The sequence below is a fragment of the Aphelocoma coerulescens genome, chromosome 2 (assembly GCF_041296385.1).
Source record: "Aphelocoma coerulescens isolate FSJ_1873_10779 chromosome 2, UR_Acoe_1.0, whole genome shotgun sequence".
NCBI lineage: Eukaryota > Metazoa > Chordata > Aves > Passeriformes > Corvidae > Aphelocoma > Aphelocoma coerulescens.
The window spans coordinates 134,749,742-134,774,174 of NC_091015.1; the positions used below are offsets into that span (position 1 = coordinate 134,749,742).

The 24,433-nt window shown below is 39.5% G+C and overlaps 1 long non-coding RNA gene across 10 annotated transcripts in view; it reads right to left on the bottom strand.

The window, feature by feature from the left end:
* Positions 1-74: 74 nt before the first annotated feature.
* Positions 75-24,433, bottom strand: part of LOC138105206 (uncharacterized) — a 62,970-nt gene continuing 38,611 nt past the window's right edge. For 5 of the 10 annotated variants that reach the window (XR_011148416.1, XR_011148409.1, XR_011148412.1 and 2 more), the window contains 5 exons: positions 4,140-4,238; positions 3,732-3,780; positions 1,995-2,296; positions 1,659-1,800; positions 75-1,201 (listed from right to left, as the gene is read on the bottom strand). This is a non-coding gene — a long non-coding RNA (uncharacterized lncRNA). The remainder of the gene's footprint in view (positions 1,202-1,658; positions 1,801-1,994; positions 2,297-3,731; positions 3,781-4,139; positions 4,239-24,433) is intronic. The other 5 variants (XR_011148411.1, XR_011148410.1, XR_011148408.1 and 2 more) reach the window with 5 other exon arrangements.

A 24,433-nucleotide genomic window follows, 5' to 3' on the forward strand; every position in this document is an offset into this window, starting at 1 on the left:
GTTGCAGCCATGCTGTTGTGCAGTCATTTAGACAAGGACAGAGCCTATCTCTTGAAACTGTATATAACCAATTTTTTTATTTTTAGATAAGCAATCAATTACAATAATTCATTCAATGCAGCTTTTTTTTTTTTATCAGCTGCTTGCAACATGCCCCTTCTGCTTCACATCTGTTTCAAGACATGCAGTTAGCTTCTGTTTCCTTGTTATTCCATCTGCAGTCTCACAGCTGCATGTGTCCTACACACTGCTGTTTTGTTCAGTGACAGAATTTAGATTAAGTCTTTATTTCTTTCTATAGTCACCCTTCTGATACATGTACGTGTCTCTTCAAGCCCACCTAGGGATCAGGATTGAAATTGTATCTACCTCAGTATAATTTGCTAACATAAAGGACAGGCAAACCATATCTTTCATTTGATTTAGTTAGTAATTGAAAACAAATTTTTATGTATATAAATTTTTTTTATGAGTTTTATGTATTTTTTATTTTTAAGTTAATTCTCATCCCTGGGAGGTGATGGTGATATTCAGCTTTTGTATATCAGTGTCCTGAGCAGCACTAAAAAAAGTTTTAGTCTTTCAATATGCAGCATTGTTTTCAGGGACTGTGTGGCTGAAGGAATGGAGTGCCAAGGTTTTTCTCCACATACAGATGTTTTGACTATTTGAACAGACACAGAAATACCTCAGCACTGCCGTTATGTCATATCACAGCACATGCCCAAAATATTCAGTAGGCTCCTGGAACTTAATAAGAAACAACACCAGCTATCAGATTCTGTCTGTGAGATACATTCCCTCCCTTAAATAAAATCAAGGAAAATGAAGAGATTTTATTATTATCAAACCTCAGGATGCTGTTACCAATTGAAATGCCAGTTTAACTTTAAGCCCCTCTTTGATATTCGTACTTGATGAGAGTACATGACAGCCATAAATCCAACTTGGCAATGATTCTGAAAGGTCACCTGTGGATATTGTTTTTCATGGTGTTAAATAGACTGTAATGGTCTCATTATTTCTCCAGAAGGACAAGTGGAAGTCCCATTGGTCTTCTTGCTGTCTCATAAATAATTAACAGGCTGTTTTAACTGGGTCTAACCTTTGTACAGAGTGGCTGAACTTCACCACGTAGCAACGGCAGAAGAGATTCAGAAAATATCATCCATCATTGACGGTACTAAAACATTCAGGTGATCTAGGAATAAAAATAAAAGACTAATAATCAAGTGGTAATCAAGCATTTTACAGGCAACAAGAAAAATTGTCTTTCTGTACAGGCATGAATAGTTTTAGCATCCTCAATCATCGAGGTTATTCTTATTTTTTTTTCACATCTTCCCACATGACCTGCCAGCCAACTTTTCAACATGAGAAATTTAACTGTGGTATGAGAAAAAGTTCAAAATGTTTAATTTTCCCTACTGCCATAGGTAAAATACAAAAGAAGAAGGATTAAAGAAGGACCAGATTCTTCCTACTACCAGCTCAAAACTTTCAAGTGGGGACGACTGAAATCCTGCATTTGAATACTGTAATTATTTCTTGTTTAGATAAATAGTCCTCTCCAACTTTCCATTTTGAGCATCAGCAGGGTCTAAACTTGTGCTGGATTCAGTATCTAAAGTACAATGCAGAAATCTGCCACATCTCACCTGGAAAGCCCCCAGGTTTCTTGGTAGCAACAGCTGGTGTTAGCAATAAGGAGCCAGGTCTGATCTCACAGATGTTTCATCATGACAAAGGGGGGGGGGGAGTGCAGAAAGTGTTCTTGCTATTGGATACAGGAAAGATTGTCTGGAAAAGAAATGCTAAATTCCAGCAATGAAATTGCAAAAAAAAAAAAATAAAAATAAAATAGAGGGGCTTAGAAAAGGAGAATCAAAGAGAGAGAGAGAAAAAGAGAGAAAGAAAACACAAGCCTCTCAAATGTTTCAATTTTACGGAAGAGCAGACACAGGTTGTCTGTAAGAAAATGATCTGTATGTTACCACTGCAACTGTTCCTCTTGTCTCCTTTGTTCTTCCTTTTGGGAAATGAAATTATCTTCCAAACAAATCAGGGCAAGTGCATACAGAAAAAAAACACAGTTTAACAATTCTGTTTTTGAAGTTCACTTCTGTGTAATTGTATTCTCTTCTTGACCCTTACATTCATGGACTGATGAATGAAGGACAGTTGGAGGAAAAGGAAAGCTCTGAACACCCATCACAGGAGGAGATGTGGGAGGGATTGCTGTTGAACATGCATCCTCTTCCAAGATGCTTGGTAGCAACCCCACAAAGCAAAGAACCTGACACAGGGAGAAGAAGGAATATTTTAGAGCAGGAGTAGCAGGAGGCTCCAATGGCATACTTCAGACAATTAACAGGAACACCAGTTCCTATTCCAAGCTGGTGGCAACATGCCTCTGGAGAACACCTTGATACTGACAGTCAGGGGAGTCTGAAGTCAAGCAGCTTTTCATGTGGAGGCCAGGGGAGGTTTTGAGCTGCTATGCCCTACTGATCCCTGAACTTCATGGGTGTTAGAGGACTTGCTCTCCTGCCCTTCTTGCCAAGAAAACAAAATTTTCTCTTTTAAGAAGACACTCATCTTAAAGTCTCCAGCTTAAAGATTTAAAAAATCCCAAGAGAGGGTACTTCCTATGTATTTTTCTGGAAACTCTTTCCAGTACCTTGGGATCTCCTTACAATTTAATAGTCCGCATTTTTACCACACTTTCTATTTCGAGCTATTTTTCACATTTTTCAAGCAATTTAAGGGAAAAACAGTAAAAGCAAAACAACAGCATGCAGGTAATTTTGTGAAGTAGCTGTAATGGGTGGTAGTTTCTAGTTGCGTGCCACAGAAACTCAGTGGTACTGCTCAAGATGTCTGTGGGGTGAAGGGGCACTGCTTGGAGAGATTTATTAGGTTCTTAACCTCAAGTTAAAAAGGGAAGATAAATAGAGGAAAGTCTCCTCCCAATAGACCTCAATTACTTACAAATAGTCAGAAGATGCATTGAAAAGCTAACATTTTTTATCCCAACCTTCATTATTCTTTACGTAACTTTTTTCTAAGAGCTGAACTGAGGAATTACATTTGGGCAGTTCCCTCTCCTTGAAGAAAAAAATAAGAAAAGAAAACAAGAACCAAGAGCATTTCTGCTTTCTCCCTCTGAGCCCCCTGCATGTACACACAGACAGACTGCTGTAGAGATGTCCACATGTGTGGACCTTTGTGTTTTGCCCTCCTGTTCAAAAGCCCTCGTACACTTAACGATCAGATCCAAAGCTTCATAAAAACAAAGTCCTTCTACTGACTTCAGGAGGTCAAGACTCATATATAAGCAATTTGAGGAAAGAGAAACAAAAACCTATTAGTCCTTGCTGACATTTTTGTGCCCTGAAAAAAAAATTAGAATTTTCCATTAATTCCATGTTGAAGTAGGAATACACAAACTCCTAAAGGTGACAACTTGACTTGTAGCAGCAGAACAATGGCAAACATCAGCACTTACTGATCATGCCTTGGTGTTAACTAATGTGGTTTCTGTGTAACCTGAGGGCACCACTATGGGCTGTTTGCAATATCCCAAATTTCCCCTATCGTCTCTGATGTTTACTTAAACTCTAGAAACTCAGATGTGGATTTTCATTCATTTTAGCCTAGAAAATCTTATGCTTTTACTGACTGTTACTACTGTCTACTGAATGCAGTTATGGTATAGAAAGCAAACAAACCCTGAAGATGCAGGTGTGTGATGTGTTGAAATCTGATACTGCTTGCTGCCTGTAAGTAAAATAAACAGAATTGACTTATATTAACTTAAGTGTTGATTGTAACCTCAAAGTAATTTTTTCCTTTTATCTCTTAAATATATATATATATAGGTGACATTTTAAAACCCTAGGTCTTAATTAATTTTCAGGGGGAGCTCTTCCTAAATACACAGGACAGGTTCTGATCTTTGACGCTTGGTGGAGTGTAATGACAGAGAAGTGTTGTCCTGTTTTCATCACTGGCTTTAACGGATTTTACAAAACTTCCCTGTTAAAATAATTGTTTAAAACAAGACCTGGATCTGTCTTCTTTCTGCCAGATCACAATCATCACAGAAATTTTAAAACAAACAAAGAGCCAGAGGTTACCTGTTCCTCTGTGCAGTGACTGAAAGCTGCCAAGGCTGGACCAAAGCCAGCCTTCAGGTCAGGTTTACATTATCGTCAGCAAAGAAGGAAAATCAGGTCCTGAAAGAAAAGGTACTGTAGTTAATAAGAAATTGAAAAAATCTGATTAGCACATCTGCAATTAATCAAAGCTGTCACAAATAATTCAATGAAACTTAACTCTTTGCTGAAATGTCTTTTGACTCAGTTTACAACAGTCTGAACAATTGTGCTCCCCTTCAGGAAAACAAACAAACAATTTCCCTGGCAAACAAGAAAGGCTGTATTGCTTTAACTCTACATGGGATGACAGTTTTCTGTGTACATATCACTACAAGGCACGTTGGACATGTTTCCATAGGACTTGCAGAGTAAATTTATATATTTCTTAAGGGCTTGTACTCCTAACAAGTTGGACGGAGAGGCTGTAGGCCTGGATGAAATAAAGACATGTTTGGTTTGATTAAGCACCTGGATGAGAGGATGCAAAGAAAAGTTTGGGGCTCTTGGAAACATTGTACATAACACAATACACTTTCTCAAGGCTCTGTGTTTGATCAAAACTCCCGTGTGGTTTCAAGACAAGCTGTGTCCATAAGGAAATCCCTTTTCCATTTAATTTTTGTTTTATTTTATTTGAATGTAAAACCAAAGCTTTGAAAGCTTATTTTAAACCTTAAATATCCCTTACAGCCTTTCATGAGAAGCTATAACATCAATAATGATGCTCTGGCTTCCTGAATTCCCCTTCCAGTTTTCTTGGATTCATTCCTTTTCCCTCTTCAGGAGATGAAAGCTGGCTCTGCGGTATAGAATGGATGCCCCTGGGGTTTTGGTGGGGAGAAAGCCATCCTTGCTTGGACTCAGAGAGGCCATGATCCTATGCATCATTGAGCAGCTATTGAAGGAAGGGGAAACTGGTGGACCCAGAGATTTATTAGCAGCATTCTGATCCTCTTCTGTTTAGCTACAGCAGAGCTAGAGCAGCAGGAGGTCTCCTCCAGCTCCTGGTGCAAAAGGAGACTCTAGTGCAACCAAAATGGCTACATGCAGCCCAGCTTCATTTCCTACATCTTTCATTGCTTTTACCACAGCATACATTTGGTATGTCTACTCCCACACCAGCTCTGCAGCATAATTGTGTCTCCACCTGGAAAGTTCTTCATGAAGGGGCCCCATTGGAGACATGCAAAGAATGGAGACTGCAGGAGAAGAAAGAAGCCTCTAGGTGGTGGAGGGACCATGTTTGCACGCATATAAAGGAGTGCAGTACCAGAAGGTTCCAAACAAACACCCAGCCCTGTTGCATTTTCCTTTTAATATCAATCCCATGACAGGCACAGTATTTTCTATCCATGCACATTGATGTGTGCCAACACCCACACTAGGACTCCAAACTTGCAAATACAGCTCCTTTAAATAGCACACACTGCTCTGTCTTGGCTCTGCAAGTTGGTTTTTTTCTACTTTTCTTTCCCTATTTTTTTATGTTACATCATAATTTAATGTTTAGTCCTGCAAGCTGCCGAAACCCAAAGCGTATAAGGGGCACAATCTGTAGAATATCTCCCAAGAAGTGCAAGTTCTTGTGGGACTGGACTATGCTTGTCACATCTAGGAAGCATCTTAACCACTAATGTCATTGTGCAGAGATAGGAAGGCCAATAATAAATAGAGCAGTAAGGATGAAGTGGATGTATTTTGTAGTATTAATTTCACAGAACACAATGTAATACACTTAGGAAGACTTTTAAGTATCATAATAGCGGGTTTATCTCATCTTAGCCAAAGTGTAAGCAAACAAGAAAAAATAGAACTCTCAGTATGTCATTAACTTGATATGAATGGAGCACAATAAAATTGGATATAGTGTTGTTACACTTCTCTACAACCACAATTTTGGATGGTGTACAAGTCTTGGAAATAGTACTGCTTTGTGGACAATAAAATAATGTGAACAATGAATATCTGATCCAGACTTTGTTGGATAATTATTATTAGAGATATGAATATTCCCAAAAAGGTAGCTTTTATTATTGCTCATGGATACATTCTGTAACTCTTATTTTTAATGTACATTGCTGGCAAAATGTCGAGGGTAGAAAATCATAGGCAATTCACATCAAGTAAAATGTGTAGGCCAGGAGTTTTGCATTAACATATCTGCTAGGCTGCACTGAATTTATAACCCCTTTAAGCAATACAAAGGGTTTTAGTATTGGTTATAAATTATGTATAAAACACTCAGCATGAACTGTTGTCCCTGTATTAAGGTAGATACACCAGGCATAAAAAATAAATGACAAAATCTACATTAATGTTAAGAGGTCAACTTTAAACTGACAAAATCAAGGAAATGCAGAATTACTGCTGAGTCCTTCTGTCACTCCTTTTACCCCCTACTCAGTTCACACTGGGTTATCCCTCTTCTTTCCAAGCTGGAGTAAAACCTCTGGTAACACAAAAAGAGTAATCAGGAGTCACTGCCTTGAGTGCACGTGGTGCAGGTAATGACTGGGGACCACTGCTACTGACCTGCTCTTCCTTCTCGAGAAAGAAACCCCCCATTCATGTAAGAAACACAGCTTCCTTCATTTCTACCTAGGAACATTTTCCCCCTAGGTGCTCCTCCCTCCCATCTTACCCTGCCAGTGTGTGTTACACTCATTCAACATTTAGCCTATCACACCTCTCTCTAAGAAAAGTTCTACTCTGTTAAAATGGATCCCAAATATGGTGTGGCCCTCAGGAAATGGCTAAGCTGTAAGTATTCAAATAATTCAGAGATGGTTGTGTTCCAAAGTGTATCACATTATTTTCCTAAGAGCTAAATAATAACAGCATCATTAGGGGTAAGACCTGAAGGGTGAATGTGAACCAAAGCTAATAAGAAGAACTAATTACAGACTTTACCCCAATAAAATACTTGGATCCTCACTGCTACGTCACCACTAATCATTATCAACCTTCATTTTTTGGAAAAGAGATCAAAACATCAGGACTAAAGACTGACATTATTTATTCTAATACAAAATCTTACTCCTCTTTCAACATGAGGAGATAAACACACACAGACACACACACATATTCAGTGAACATAGAATATATTTTAAAAGACTGAAGGCTAAATTTGACTTCAGATAAGCCAATGGGAATATGGGTTGCATTCACAAATTTCATGTTCAGGAGGGACTATTGTGTTAACCCAGCCTATTTGGAAGCTCTCTCCAAATAACAGGCTTTCATTCTTTTCTGTTAAAAATTAATTTCCTTTGTGTCACCCATACTGATAATGATTAGATCAGCAGCAAAATCAGTGAACATTATCAAACTCAGTAACTCGTGAATGAAGAAGAAAGATGTTCAGCTGAAAGGCTTCAAGTGACAAAGGCCATAAGGAATTATTTTGCTTCAGGGAACAATTACACACTTAAAAAGTAATTTTAGTCCCTCCTGTAGCCATTGGATTGCATTATGTTCTTGTATTAGAGACCAAAAAGGTCCCTATTGCCACGTGCAAGTAATTACAGATTGTGATCTAGTTGTTTTTGTGAGCCTAATAATCCATAACAACCTAACTGCCAGTCACACATGGAAGGTTTCAGCCATCTCCTTCTGTACCTAAGTCAATAACTATCAAACCAAAATCTTGACTTATTGTTGACACAGGGTGGACTCACTCAGATTTTCTAAAATATTTCTGCTTTTGTCAAAAAGAAATTGTAAGGGCAAGGAAACTTGAGATCTTTCTTTCAGCAGCTATGGTGGAAAAATGCTGATGCTTGTAGGGTCAGTTGGTGCTGCAGTTTCTGTGAGACCTGGGAACATTGTCTTAGATGTGATTGTGTGAAGATGCTGTGTCTAGCTGCTGTTTTTGGAAGACTCTTTCAAGTTAGTTAAAGCCAAATGTTTCTTCCTGCTATATTTGTACAGGAACAAATATATCTCTGGCACATACACTGCCTTTCAGAAAGATCAATATTCATAACATGAAGCTCACAGAAATGTTGATAAATGTATTTTAGACCAGTTTGAGCAAAAATTATCAAGTTCAATTTTCAACATATTTACGGCACTAAAAAAAATAAGTGTGGCTCTAATATTCTTCCACATATTTTGGGTTTGAGGGAGATTCTTCTGGTATAGGATACTCAGCATTCTCAGCTCTAGACCTTCTTACACGGCTAATGGAAAGGTGGGTCCTCCCTGCAACCCATAGGATATGATCCAGGTGACCTGTGGGTAGCAGCATGGAGGCTGAGCACAGCTGTTCCAGCACATCCTTCCTACAGTCATTACAGGTCAGGTCCCTCTCGCAGCACCATGTGAAGTGAAGGAAACATTTTCTGCCTTTAGAAAAGTCAGGTCACAAGGAATGCTGAACCAAAGACTAATTGTAATCTCATGCAATCAGTGCAATTTCACCCGAATTACTGGTGAAACTCCAGGGCAGCAAAATCTGTCCTACTATATAGGATTTATTATCATGCTCTATATGATCTGGAGACAAATTTTTGGAGATAAAGAGCTGAAACTGGAAAGGTATGGGACTTGGTGACACAGCTTATGATATCAAATATTTACCCTGTTTGGTGTGGTGGTTTTTTGGGGTTTTTTTGGTGTTTTTTTTTTTGTTTGGTTTGTTGTTTTTTTTTGTTTGTTTGTTTGTTTGTTTTGTTTTGTGTTTTGTTTTGGGTTTTTTGTGTGTGTTTTGGTTTTGTTTTTTGAGACAAAAGTACTTTTCAGACTGTTTTTCATTATATAAAATTCTGCCAGAAATTTTGGCATTTGCTGACATTTCCAGGATACCTGAAATAAAGAGTAGCTGGAACTGAAGAGGCTCTTGAAAAAGAATTAATTGATAACCCAATGATTTGAGCTTGTGTAGGCCAGTGAATTATGAAAGGGTTGGATGTACTCTATAACATTTAGGAGGAGAAATTAGGCTGTGATTTTTCTTTGGAGCAACAGGAAAGGCACAACATAATGTCAAAAATGCTGAAAAAAAAGCTAATTAACCTTTCCTCCCAAACCTAGAAGTCATGAATGAATTAGAAAAAGGTAACGATTCCTAAAGAATAGTTTTATGGCAACGATGGAAAAGCATTAAAATAGGAGTGGAATGAGGCGTGCAGTGAATTTGCTTACAGGAGGTGATACAAAGAGTCAATATGGAAAAATTTACAAAATAATTACTAGAGGAGCAACCCTTAAATTCTGATTGAGCACAAAGATTCAGCCATGCTTCTGAATTTCTTATTTGAAGTGTAACAACACTTTAAATGCCAAAATGTAAAATCTGTTCTACAAATGTCCATTTAGTTACAGTCTTTCATGAGGGCATTATGGCTTTCAGGTGCAATAAACTACCCTTCTTTGTAACAACACCCCTTTATAAACACAAAGCAAATCATTACGTGGAAAGGGGAGAAGTTAAAAGCCCTAAATCTTCCATTCCCAAGGATACTGTTACCTTCAGATAGAATGTATTTTTTTAATGTATGTATTTACTGCTTAAATGTAGTATATTTCCATTGGGTTTAACTGACAAGATTTTAGGGAGTTCTTCATTACTGATTTATATGTATACATATAGACACATATATGTTCAACTACCCATACACTTTTTTGCTCCTGTTTCCTAGCATAAAATTATTGCCTTCCCTGGAACAATGAAAATGCAACTGCTTTCTAGACCAGTGACTATTCTTTCTTTGAAGAGTCTCTTAATAGGATGCATGAAACATCTGGAAGAATTAAATCAAAGGGTGATGGAATTCCCACTGGAGAACACATGTCAAACAAGAAAAAGAGTCTTGTGGAACAAATGAGATTTTGCCCTGAGACTTAGCAAGTACAACAGCTAAGCTTAGCAGTGGATTGAGATGAAAACTCCTAAGAGGCCTATTAATACCCTTTTTAAACATCCACTGTGCCTAAAAAAAGAGAATAATTTGTGTAATACAGTCTGCAAGCAAAATATCTGTTTTGCCAATCCACAACCGCTATTCAGAGAAATTCCTGAGATCCACAATAATCTACATGTAGGGAAGATGGTCTGGGAGAAAGACTGCATCTAATAAGCACACCACCATCAAGACACTACCCAACTACAGCTCTAAAGCTGCAGTGGGGAAGGGACACCCAAACATAGTAGATGCATAGGGACTCACAAATAGAACAATTATCATCCGCAGCTCAAGTTGTTCATTTTGGCACTTGTATAATTTCAGTTGCCACACCAAGGCTGAACTTCATTCAGTGACTTTCTAAGAAAACATTCTATTAAGGAGAAAATTAAAAACCACCTCAGAAACTGATAGTCACACGTGTCTGTCTGCCTTGCACAGTTGTATTCTCATTCACAGCTGCCAAACAAACAAAAAAAAATAGGTCTGTACACTAATACTGATTTCCCCAAAACTGCATTGTAAAGTGGTGGGTTAAAACAATTTAAAGAGTATTTAATGAGAACATACCTGAAGGATGGGATGCCACCCAGAGGGAACTGGACAAGCTTGAGAAGTGGGCCCATGGGAATCTCATGAGGTTTAATAAGACCAAGAGCAAAGTTCTGCATCTGGGTCAAGGCAGCCCCTGGTCTCAATACAGACTGGGGGGTGAACAGATCAAGTGCAGCTCTTGGGGATGCTGGGGGGTGAGAGGCTGGACAGGAGCTGGCCATGTGCACTTGCAGCCCAGAAAGGCTAGCCTGAGCTTCATCAAAGGCAGCGTGGCCAGCAGGTCAAGGCAGGGGATTCTGCCCCTCTACTCTGCCCTCATGAGGCCTACCTGGAGTGCTGTGTCCAGCTCTGGGGTGCCCAGCACAGGAAGGACATGGACCTGCTGTAGCAAGTCCAGAAGAGGGACACCAAGAGGCTTAGAGGGATGAAGCACCTCTCATATGAGGAAAAGATGAGGGAATTGGGATTGTTCAGCCTGGAGAAGAGAAGGCTTGGGGGTGGCCTAAATGGGGCCTTCCAGTACCTGAAAGGAAGCCTGCAAGAAAGATGGAGAGGGACTTTTTAAAAGGCCATGGTGACAGGACAAGGGAGGGGGGTGGCTTCAAACTGAAAGACAGTGGGTTTAAATTAGGTTTAAACTGTGGATGCCCCATCCCTGGAAGTGCTCAAAACCACACTGAATGGAGCTCTGAACAACCCGGTCTAGTGAAAGATGTCCCTGCCTTTGGTAAGGAGTTGGAACTAGATGACCTTTAAGGTCCCTGGGAACCCAAACCATTCCATGATTCTATGAGAATGAATTTACTTTTACTGGGGAAATAAAATGCTCCTTCGTTCATATTCTAATAGATATCCATCCAATCTTTTTCTGTTTCTCTCATTACATTCCTATACATTAAAAGACTTACAGACGACAAGTGGCAAAGCATGGGCAAGACTATGACTGGACTATATACTTGGATGAAACGAAGGCAATTTTCAAAACTCTGTTTCCCACTGGTCCAAAGGCAGCTTAAGAGAGCAGTGATATGTTTTTCCCCTTGTTTTTCTGAAATTGCCTTCACCCTCACTCAGTGGAGAATGCTCTGCTCATGGAAGAGAGAACAAGGTGAGTTGACTGCAAGAAGCCCAAGTGATCTTGCACTGGAGATGCATTTAGTGGTTGGAATACTTGATGGTGTTCTACTAAAATATTTTAGCTCTTTTGGATTTATTAAAAGCATAACTCCTGAAATGTTACCTTTTATTTTTTTTTACTACAAAGAGTCTTTGTCTTTCCACTACAGTGGGACTGATTTGAGAGGAAATTGGTCTGTTACTGAAGGTGGTGAGAGAGCAGATGTTCTACTGTGGACAACACAGAACGTGTTTGTAGTACTGCAAAATGCAAAATGAAGCATTCCTTTACCCTTTTGTATCTCATGCAGTGGTTCCCTTGCCTCTCCAGAGAGGCTGTATGATTTATAATTATATATGTTTTGATCCTTTTCCATCTCCTGGTCATGTGGGGAGGGGATCACCGACTGCTGTATTCATGGTGAAACTCAGTCTGTTGGGCCTTTATTCAAACCACTGAATCACTTATATTGGAGAAAAAAAGATGCACAGTAGGAAATATTTTAAGCATAAAACTGACTTTTGGAATCTCTGCGGAAAATAAGCTTCCTATGCAGATAAAACAAAGAAAAGTCATTTTCATCCCAGTTAGATATTGAAACAATATGAACAGTACTCTGAACTGTATAAGCTTAAAAGTGAATAGTGCAATTTACAGACTTCATCCCACCACATAAATTTCACTGACTACGGATTGGTTAGTACACTGGAGCCTTATGCCTTTTTAGCACACCAGTTTCCTAGACTATCATTCCTACAGTAACTCTTTTTTTTACCTTGGAAAGCTTTTTCTACAGCTATTCTTCAGGAAAACTTAAGAATTATTCCTACTTCATAGATCTGCAGCAGCATGTTGCTATATTTCCAAAATTTCCGGACATGCTGGTTCTCTGCCTTCTTGTTTGCAAGCTCAAATTGTGCCAGAAAGACATGCTGCTTTTCTGTGATCACAAAATTAATTGGATTTGTCAGCAGTAGGCTGATTTATGTCTCCAGTTCAAGTCACAAATGTGTGATCAGTGCTAAAAGTGGTGGTTGATAGCTCAGCATGATGAAATTTTTCACTAATGTTTCACCTTTAGAGAAGCTTCATGTATTCAAATATAATTTCCTTCTGACTGCTTTGTATTTCTTTAATTATCTCTTTTCTAAAGATGAATTGGTGATTTGTTCTGCTGAAAATCAATGCTGGAAAAATGCTTTTTTCTTCAGAAATATTGCATTTATTGTCGGAAACATAAAATAAAAGTGCTCCTGTTGTTAAGTCTGAAAATGCTTTTTACTGCCAATTTTGAAAATAGCTTTGAACATAATGGTCAAACTCTGCTTTTTTCTCCCATACACAAAGGATTCTATAAATTCTTATAAGTCAAAACCCATACAGTTCATAATAATGAATATTTGCCTTTAGTGTCAGCAGATGTTGTGTTTAAAATGTACAGACAAGGAAGGCAGCAGCAACTCAGAGGGACATTGTTTACAGAATCAGTGCCTTAATTACCAGGTAGTAACACAAAGCATACTCTAAAACAAAGCAGAGTGAAACACTTGAGAAGTTTGCAACAGTGCAACAAGTAAGACTAATTCTGCAATTTAATAAAATGAAACATTACATTTTCTTCTCTGTAAACACTGTAAGATTCATGTCAGCTGCCAACAAATGAAAGACGTTAATGTATTCTAGTGAAGTTTCTTTCAACAGAATTTCTGCTTCATAAGTTTTCTAAACAAGAAAGCATCTGAGCTGCTTCAGCATAGAGCTTTTAAAGGCTATCAAATGGCATTTAAAACACACACACTCTACACACCAAAGTCTACCCCTCCTTTCCCCTCTGTGTTAATGGTACAGAGCGTCTCCCCATAATTAAACTAAACCCTGAAATCTTGACGATTGTGGTTGCTAAAGATCCCATGCACTTTTCAGGAGGGGAGGGGCATTAACCACAGTTTCCTCCACAAATTCCCAGTCAGGTAATTGCCTGCCTAGAAATCACCCGTCCAGCTTCCACTGAGAAAGCTATTTCCACTTACCCTCTTACTGAAACTGCTGGAGGGCATTGCAGGCATGGGCTGACAGCTGTGTTCTGTCTTAAAGCTCTCTTGCTTTGCTGAATATGAAAACACTGCTACCATAACACAATAAAATGAACAAAGTGACAGGAATATATTTGCCATAAAGTTTAGGAATAGCAAGTAAGCTAATAAAAGCATTGGTAAACCAGGCCATTAATGTCTACAAAAGATACTGCTGTGCAACAGGTTATCCATCATACCAGATAATGCAGATTTGAGGTGAAAAGTTGATGATCCCCAGTTCACACTTTTAACTGAACACATTTCATCTGTTTTAACTGAGGCAAGAAAAAGAACAGCCTGGACTAATTTCAAATGTCAACTGTGCAAGTAAGACAAAGCTTTAGAAAGAAAACTGCCATTCACCCAGTTTTATTTTCAGGCATGCTTACAAAATGCTCTTCTGGTTTCTATCGTCTTGTAACTTGATGGGAGCCTACAGGAGACTAAGATGTTCAGACAGAAATTCAATGATGGAGCTCAGAGTAAAATGACACAGCTTCCCAGATACACTCCAGAGATATTTAATAGTTTCTGTCATAATCCATATGTTCTCTTCAGAAAATAGGAATAAAAACCATCTGCCTTACAATAAATTCTAACTGCAGTATGAGTTAATTTTAAACTGATGTAACATTCAGTCAGTTTTCATTTAAAATGACAGTGGATATCTTTGCCAGACTAAGTGTGGATTTGTAAAAACAGATGAGGAACAGTAAAATGTTTTTCCTTCAAGACAAATATTTCTTCTTAACATGGAGGTTTTAGATAATAGGGAATTGTTCAAGTGAAGAAAGACTTTACATTCATCACCATGATGATGTGTTACTAAATACTGTACTTTTGGACTCTGTCAGGAACCCCTCAGGGATGTGGCAGAGCAGAGACTGCATTTGCAATTGTGCCTGATGCCACTTCTGCTGGCTCAGGCCCTGAAACAACTTGCTGGCTCTGGTGGCACCAGGATGGTCAGCGTGACCAGGCACTGGTGTGGTGCCTGCTGACTCCAACCATAGGTGTCAAACAAAGGAGGGAAGCAGCAGGCTAGATTATGTTGTTTATTTCTACTATTGTAGCCTGAAAGAATTGCTACGATGAGGTTCCAAGCGACTCAGACATTTTCAAATATCACCCCTATGAACCCCCCCAAAAAAAAGCATTTGAAGATCCATGTTAGAAAATACAACAGACAACCCACTAGCACTCCTCATTCCTACCATTCTAACTGCTCTCAGCTCCCTAGAAAACCACAAATGACTGAGTAATAAAGTAGGCTTATAGTGTGTCCCAAAGATCAACAGCTTTGACTATGCTAGCCCAAGAATGTAAATCATTGCAGGAAAAAAGTATGGTGTGTCTTGGCACACATACCTGGCAATATTACAGCATGTCAGGGAGACTGGGACAGATGTGTCACTGAGGCCCATTCTGATATCTTAAATGTTTTCAAAATGATGTTTCATCTCAGGTCTCAAAAAGAGCCGATCAGTCAGGTAGCTATTCTATAGCCTCTTTGCTTGAGACAAAGGCTTTTTCCCATCTTCCCTTTCTGAAGTTGCTGTCTTAGTTCCTATAGTGGTAATGCCTCAGTCCTTCATCCTGGTCTTATTCTTGATAGCAAGGCTGATAAAAAAACCGAAACGTTTCAAAGACTATGTATCCAAACAAGACAACCTGAATGGTCCCATACAAAAGCTCCAGATTAGATCTGACCAGTCAAGAGAGAAATTTGGGAGTAATCATTTGCTAGATGAATTGGCCAGCTTAGTGTCCAGGAAAGGTTTTAAAGCCATATAATGTTAACCACTGTGGAGGAAGAATTTGAAACAAGAAGCACAATAATGCCAAAGCTTGATGTTCCCATCTTTTGAATACCCTCTGCATACTGGCACCCCATTGAAATAAACAAGGGTGGTTAAGGGCATTCACTAACTTCCATGAAGTGAGGGGCAAAGTAGGGTAGGAGCTTCTTCTGGGAAAAGAGTTGCCCCTGAATTCCCATAAAATATGATAGGAGAGACTGATAGAGGTCTGTAAGATTAACAAATAGTGTTGAGCAGCAAACAGAGAATGATTATTTTCTATAATAACAATGCACTCAATGCAATTATTAGGCACTGGATTTCAAGAAAATCAAAGGAAGAATGTTCTGAACTAACACATAGTTAAATTATGGAACTCATTGGGACAGAATGTTGAGAAGGCCAAAGACCTGAACTGGCTCACAAAGGGACTAGACAAGTTCCTAGAGGATCGGTCCAGATACTATTGTTCATGTTTAAATGCAGACTCAGAAAACTCCTAAACTGTTATTTCCCATAAATTATGAAAATGTACTAAGGGATAGATTGCTTCCTGAAATTTGTATTATACACTCTTCCCTGTTGAAACCAGTGCCATTAAAGACCCAATGCTGGGCTCAAGGAGACTTTTGGTACAAAAAGCAGAGAAAGTCTTCTGTTTCTGAGAGGGAGGTGGGGTGTAAGAATGAATCTTTGGAATAGGTCATGGACATAAAATGAAAGACCAACTTCAGTTTTTAAAAAGTATTTTTGGTGAATAAGCAAAAATGGACATGCTGTCTTGGTGAAAAATGCTATCCCAAAAATAGCATACAAATTTTTTTTCCCTTGTGACAGTAAAGCTTAACCTTGAGTGAGTGGCCTATCTTAACTTTAAAATCATTGTTTTCCCCCTGTAAGCTTCTGACTATGCAAATGTTATAAACATGCTCACCTTTAATTATATGAGTGCTCCCTTGAGAGCTATGTATCTTTTTTTTCCTGCACTGTGTTGATATGCTGTCCACTGCATTACCTTTCAACTTTGAGTAAAGTGGACACATCTCACACATGGATGGCTATAATGCAACAGTCTTTCAGTGGCTAAGAAATCTTCTACAAACCTTTCTAATCGATATCTCTTATCAGCAGCCCCAGGATAGTTAAAACTGGAGCAGCAGTACTGTGGCAATGCCAACCAAGCGTGAACTCAAATAATTTTATTAGCTTGATTGATAAAAAGGATTTTAGGGATGCAAAGGCAAGATTTTTTAAACTATTGGGCTAGTTAGCAATGCAAAAGGATTTTATTTTATTTTCCATTTTTTCTTGTGTGTTTTTTCTGTCTGTCTGTCTCTGTCTTTTCTTTCCCAGATGCACTGTAACAAATCCAAGAAGTTTCAGACCTCTGATTTAGGAAGGACCCTGGAATACACAGGGCTCCTGCTGATTCTTGCCATTCTTTTTAGAGAACCCCAGAAAAATGGAGGTTACTTATCGCGGTGGAAGGCGTCGGTGGATCGATGCCGCGTATATTCCACAGGGTCCCTCGTGGACCGCTCAGGCGGCGCTCTGCCAGCACCCACGTGTGCACTCGATCTCACCTTCGCAGGTGGTTGTGAACGGCCGCTCACACCCAGTCTGTGCACAAACGGGAGACAGAGAGGCGAGAGGGTTCTCTGCATGTAATTCCGAGGCGTTTAATGGAACCAACACACTCGAAGGGAAACAGAGGCAAAAGAACCAAGACAAACTCCGCACGTGGTTTGATCCCAAAGGGTCCCAGGGGTGGGAAGAGCATCAGAAGCCAATGGTCTGAGGGCTAGGGGGCAGAGGCAAGGGTGAGTGACATAACAGGGGCCAATGGGAGAAGGGATGGGAGGGGGAGAGAGCCAGTGACCAGTGGAATCTCGGTAAAGGGAGAACTTTCCTAGCACAGTGGTGTGGGGAGAGACCGCTTCGAAGTAACATGGTGGGTGTAAAGTGGACTTAGCCACTGCAACAGTTATTAGTGATATTTCCTTGCTTGGATCTATTCAGTGTGTTTGTCACACAATAAGAGAAGATTTGTACTTTTCATAAAGCCTCTTCCGTAGCTAATTCTTATGGAGGCGGAAACTTCTGGGCAAAAGACAGCACATTTCACACTAGAAACTCACATTGAGACCTTAATGAATGTTTTGGCAGTGCTCTGTAAAATATTACTCAGTCCTTTCCAAGGATTTGCAGGCTTGATATGATGTACATTGTAAAAAATAAAGGTTAGTGAATGTATTATTGGTAAAGGAGTAAAGAAAATAAAAAGGTAAAAGGCAATCTGAATGCACAATCTTTATTTGAACGGGAAAAATATCCATTACTACGACTGGCTACTCTACATTGCAGTTGTATGCAAGTGACTAGAAAGTGCCATAATTTAAATCAGAGTACACTGTTTTTTCCTGAGGTTCCAGTTTTTCTGGAAGCCTGTTGAATGTGGCTGAAAAGCACACCATATGAAAGTGAATGCTCTGTGTCTCCCTGATATCTTCTTTCTGAAGTCTGAAGTGCAATTTGCAAGTGTGCAAGGGTCCTGTGATGGGGGGGGGGAACACTGCAGTGTCCTGTGGCAGAGAGAGCCAAAGGACTGAACGTAGGAGGATCACAGCAGGGGGAGTGGGATAGAGCTCAGGTCTCCTGGTTTCCTGCATCATCTACTGTAAGTATTGCATTTTATTGTTTATTGAGTCTTAACTGTGCCAACAGAGATTCTGTTACTTCCACTTGCTCCAGTTAATTATTTCAGAGGAGGTTGGTAGCCCACCTTAGGGCCATAGGAGGATAGATTCCTTTTGTCCTTGAAATCTATGAATCTGTGAAACCTATAAAGAAACCCCTCCTAAAACCATTAGGAGTCTTAACCCACGTAGGGAACTCTGGATGCACAGTTCTGTGTGGGTCAGAGCTATTGAGTTTTGAACACTGCTGTTTCTAGGTCATGATGGCTGTCTCCCAGGAAGAAATTTAGTAAGTGACTGTGATGCTCACTTCACTGTTCTTGTATCTTAGCCTCTGAGTAGCAATACTGATCTATCACCTCCCTGGATAACAGCAGCATCCACTCTTCCCATTTAAGCAGAGCACCAGCTGATGTCTAAATGTGTTTAGACCGCAGTTTTCTGAGCTTTCTGTGGTGGCCTCTGTCCATGCTGATGTGAACATGTGACTTGATAAAAGCTTTCAATTTTGGTTAAGAAAATCCGCATGGAGAGATGTCAGATGGTATGTAGAGCCTGGCCCATGCCTGTTATGAGAATGGACTCCTGCCCTTGAAAATTCAAATGAAAATGTTTATAAGGAAGTTGGTAAGGTAGAATAAATCCCTCTAATTGAGTAACCTAATCTTTCAAACAATCTTTCTCAATGCAATGCTATTTACTTTGGATTCAGAGTAAAAAGGGAGTTGAAGGACCAATGGGGCTTTAGGTTTCCCAGTAGAGTGGTGGCATTGTAGGAAAGGGGCAGAGTATGAGATGGTATTTATGGAATATAAATATCTATTAATAAAGCATGAAAGGACAGCTATGCAGCACTGATCTCTCCCTCACTGTGGGAATTCCTGTGGAAGCACAATTCACATAACTTTTCACTCCTCTGTTTAACACAAGACGGGATTAAACATGGTTAGAAAACTCTTCATGTATAAAGGGTAGGAAGACAAAGAGGCAGCAATTAGCAGCTGCCCCTACAAAAGGAAGACCCACAGAGCCCCAGAGAAAAGCTTGTGAACTGAGAACAACTTGCTGAACTGCTGAGCTGTACATGCTAAAATTCCTTACTTTTAAATTCCTGCACTATGATATATTCTTTGGGTGTTCAGGGGCTGGAAACTCCTGCAGTCAGCCCCAGGACATAACCTTGCTTTTCCTCACTCTCTCCTGCAGCCCTCTGCCCCAGCAGTACCGTTCATCCTCACTTCTCCCACCACCACTCACACAGAGCATGTCTAAAAATTTCACAGAGAGGAAGAACACACATCCCCTGCATTTCTTCCTGTAACTCCTACTTTGGCTACTATCCTTGTACTCTGCTGCATCAGAGGTGATCACCTCTGCCTGCCTCTGCATTTTGGTATTCCACTTTGCATTGCTTAATAAAATTGTGCTCACTGCCTGCAATCCTCCAAAGCCATAGAGGAGAGGGCAGTTGTAGCATATGGTCCAGATATGAGAGGAGAGTAGACAGCTTAAATTGTCATTTCTAAGATCCCAGGAGGTATTATTTGGGAATGCTTTGTGGTAAGGAGAAGGTAAGCAAGAGATTTTTCATTTACTTATGATAAGACCAGGACTGCATTTAGCATCCCTGTCTAGTGCTGTGAGTTTGAGCCATGTGCTTAAGCCTCTGGAGCGATTCCAAATTTACACCAGTGTGAGGGTGAGTATCTAGACTTTACATGTTTATTAGTGATTGTTAGCCACAGTTTAATTTTAAATGCATTAATACCACCAAGCCTTTTTTTTTGACCACCCACAGTTTACAGCAGAATGGAAGTAGTGGCATATTTCCTACCCCCCAAAAATTGACAGAGATGCTTAGGTAGATAAGCACTACGTATGCACTTCAGTCTGTGTTCCAGTGTTCAATATTAAAAAACATTAATATCAAATCAGGTCTAAACAATGTGAACCCTACTTTACAATAAATATCTGCCATGAACTTCTAATTCGGTATTAACTGACAACGCAGTATTTGTTTAAATTGCCTGCCAACTATGTTTTTTTCTTCTTTGAAAGATCCAACATGTGCATAATGTCTTCTGTTAAGTCTGGATGACTCTCTTAAATGGAAAAAGCACCCTACTGACCTCATTTGAAAAAGCAGTTTGGACTAATATAAATTTACTGCAAAGCCATATAAATTTCCTATCTGTTATTTCTGCACTGTGTTTACTGAATGTGACAAGTTTAAGTAGATCTAAAGTGGATAATACTTTTCATCACATTGTTGCTTCAATTGTTACTATTCAAACTTCTGCTTAGTTTCCAAAATGAGAAGAAAAGCAATGTAAAATATAACTTACTGACTCAAAGTTGTCAGGCAGCAGTCTTCTGCCTAAACAATAAGAAATATTTCATAATGTATATACTCATTATTTCTATTCACACAGTAAGTTGTCCTGTAAATTTGAGAGATCCAAATGGACTATGACAGATACTCTTGTCCCCAGCAACAGATGCAGCTGTGAGGAGGAGACTGAATCTGTCTGCTTAGCCTCTGTGAACACCAGTCACAGTTGCTTTCCTGAGCTTGTTGCATGACAAGTCCCTGGAGGATGTAGGCAGCAGGTGACATATTAGCTCTGAGCAAAGACAAATTCATTTTTAGGAAGCAATTCTTTCTCCTTGGAGTTGGAAAAAGTGGTAGGTTTGGAGGTGTGGTGGATTGCAGGCAGGGTGATATCTTAGAGACTTACCAGCTTGTGGCTTTTACTCCATCTTTATTTAACAAAAACAGCTTGGAATTTTGTTCATTTTTTCCTCAATTGAATAGTGGAGAATCACTGCTTCCAGTCATTCTCACATGTAGAGTCATGTTTATGCTTTCTGTTAAAGTGAAAAATGCCTGATCCAGTCAAGGTTGAGCCATTTATGAACATATCATACACTTAAGATAAAAATAGGCAAATGAGACTAATTGTTTATAACTTGTCCAACCACCTGAATACAAAGCCATCCTATCAACACATCTGACTTTCTAAAATCCAGCTGATCAGTTGGTCTTGTTGTGTGACCAGAACAGTAAGAGACTCATGATGTGGTGACTCACAATGAATTTCACAACTGGAAAAGCCTTATTGAAAAATCCTTTAGTGTTTTAGATAAATTAGACAGCTGCTACTCTTTGCTGCAATTTCAGCCGCTATTTTGAATAATTATTTGTGTTATCAAAGCAATTAGGTACAATGACTATGACTACATAATGTGAGGAGTCCCCATCTTTCTCCCTGCCCTAAAGAGCTCACAGTGCAACTGCAAGACCACAGTAAATGATGTCCAGGTACATGGCTCACTTATGGGAGCTATCCCAGAACAGAAGGGCTTTGAGGAAAGACTCCAACGTACCTTTATGGGGAGATGGAGATAAAATTTTGCTGTTTCTGGGAGAAAGCATAGAATTATTTGCTTAAAAATATACCGAGCTGATGAGATTACAATTGCATACTGCTGAAGGACTCACTTTAGTGGTGAAACACATGTCTAAGTAGGCTGGAAGTAGGGTATGATGGCTTTGAAAATGAAGATAAATATTTTTTCACATATAAAATAGAAGTGAGTAACCCCATAGAGGAGTTTATGCACTCAAAGGGACTAATTAAACAGATTATCACAACAAGGTATCCCGAAAAGTTGTGATGGTACTATGGGTTATTTGTCAAGGCTAGAGAGAAAAACATTACAGTAACTAAGGAGAGAGCTTGAATGAATTTTTGGCTGTTTGGCTAATTTTGAAAGCCTGTTAGAACTGCCACACAAATAATGCATTGAAGTTAGGTATGATCTTGAGAGGGATTGTCCAGTAGAAACTGCAGCTTAAGTCAAGGAGCAGCTGATTGTCTCCACAAAAATCACAGAGTATTGAACTATTTCCCTTAACTTTATTGAACCTGACTGGCAGATAAAATGAAGCATGTGGGTGGTTCCTTTTAAAGTCCCAGCAAAAAACCTAGCTTGCTAGGTACATGCAGGTGATGTAAATCAACATCATCTGCCTGGGAGAAGAGGTTTAAAACTGTTCCAACCTAAACAAGAACACTGAGGTAAGAGCAGCTCTAAGGTGAGAAGTGGACATTCAGAGCAAAACAGGTGGGCTACTTAGCTCAGTTAGAAGAGGGCCAACATTTTCTTTGGTGGCTACTAACTGGGTATGCTATTTTGGCTTAGTAAGAAATAAGGTATTTTGCAACCTGATACTGAAAATATTGTGGTCACCTTGGAACTTCTCCATATAACTGGCCTTGTGCTAGATGTGTATATGCTAGCAAATAGCAGAATGACTGTAGTTTAGACTAAAAGCATAGGATATATGACTTCTTGGCATGGAGTTGGATGGTGAGTTTATGGATTAGGCTTCCTAAGGGAGAAAGGAATCTTATGCCCCTGCCAGACTCTTCTAATAGACAGAAATGGGATAGAAGAACATCTGCCTACATAAAATAGGGAAAGATCAATGCTATTATTATATCTAGTGCAGAATGAACACAGAGGTGGAGAGGAAAGAAGGTCTGAGAGTTCAATCAAATGTGGTGAAAATGCAACTGGAACTACAGAGCCAGATGCAGTTTGTTTTGGTCACTGGGAAACCTGGTATCACCAAAGGACATTTGTAAGACAAATATGAGAACTGAATGTTAGAAAAGAAGTGAATGAAGAAATGAGTCACATATTGCTGAAAAGAAGTGATGGATCAAGTGATGGATTCAGTTGTATTAGTGGAAGTCAGGGAAGAGGACAAGGAAAAGAAAGCTGGGGAAGCAGTGGAGAAAAAAAAACCAAGGAGACAATGGTATCAGGCCAAAAAGGAGAGTTGTATAGAGTTAATGAGTGATTTCACTCAAAATCATGTAGTTTTTGAGAGGAATTTGAATATGTGTATTGTTCTCTAAATGGCTGCAGTCGAGCTTATTCTCTTCAGAGTGGTGGGTATGGGGCTGTGTTTTGGATTTGTGCTGAACATAGTGATGATAATACAGAGATTTTTTTTTTTTTTTATGTTGCTGAGCAGTGCTCACGCAGAGCCAAGCCTTTTCTTCTTTTCAGACTGCTGTGCTGGTGAGTAGGCTGGGGATGCATAGGAAATTGGGAGGAGACACAGCAGGGACAGGTTACCCCAACTGACCAAAGAGATTCCAGACAATATTCTCAGTACAATAAAGTTGGGGGAAGAAGGAGAAAGGGGGTACTTTTGGAGTGATGGGGTATGTCTTCCCAAGTAATAGTTGCAAATGAGGGAGCCCTGCTCTCCTGGAGATGGCTGAACACCTGGGTGCCCCTGAGAAGCAGTGAATTATTTCCTTGTTTTTCTTTCCTTTGTATACACAGCTTTTGCTTCTCTATTAAACTCTCTTTATCTCAATCCACGAGTTTTCTAGCTTTTACTCTTCTGATTCTCTCCCTGATCCTGCTGGTGGGGGAGTGAGTGAGGAGCTGTTTGTGGGGCTTGGCTGCTGGCTGGGGTTAAACCATGACAACATGCCATTGGACCTGTTATCATAGTAAGATGCAACCTCTTAAATGACCAGATCTGACTGAGGTTGAACAAACACACTGGACAGAAGCAGCTGTTGTGTTAAGGGAAAGAGCCCTCTCCATAGAGATTTCCTATTCTGCTGTTCCTCAAGGCACAGTGTGCTCTGACTCCACGCAGGGCTCACAAGTCATGTGGTTCCTTAAAAGTAAGCAATGAAAGAAAGTGAAGTCCTACAGTCCAATAAAAAACCCAAAAAGTATTGCTTTCAGTAATTTCTATAATATGTTAAAATCAGGTCCAAATGTTCTTGTAAGTTTTCAAGAAAATAATCCTTGTATTTTGTTAATATGACTCTTCCATCTTTATCATAGCCATCACGTCAAGTAAAGAACTTAGAATCGGAAACTAAAATAACTTTTGGCCAATTAAAATTTGATTAAAACAACACAACATAAAGGACATCTCTTTGTGTCATGTACAGATTAATCACCACTGACTGTCACATTGCAAGTGTGAATTTGGGGGGAATGGGCCAGTTTCTCAGCTGCAGAAAACTGGTGCATTGGGATACTCACATTAGGGATACAGTTCTACTGTGATCTGGCAGTGTGCA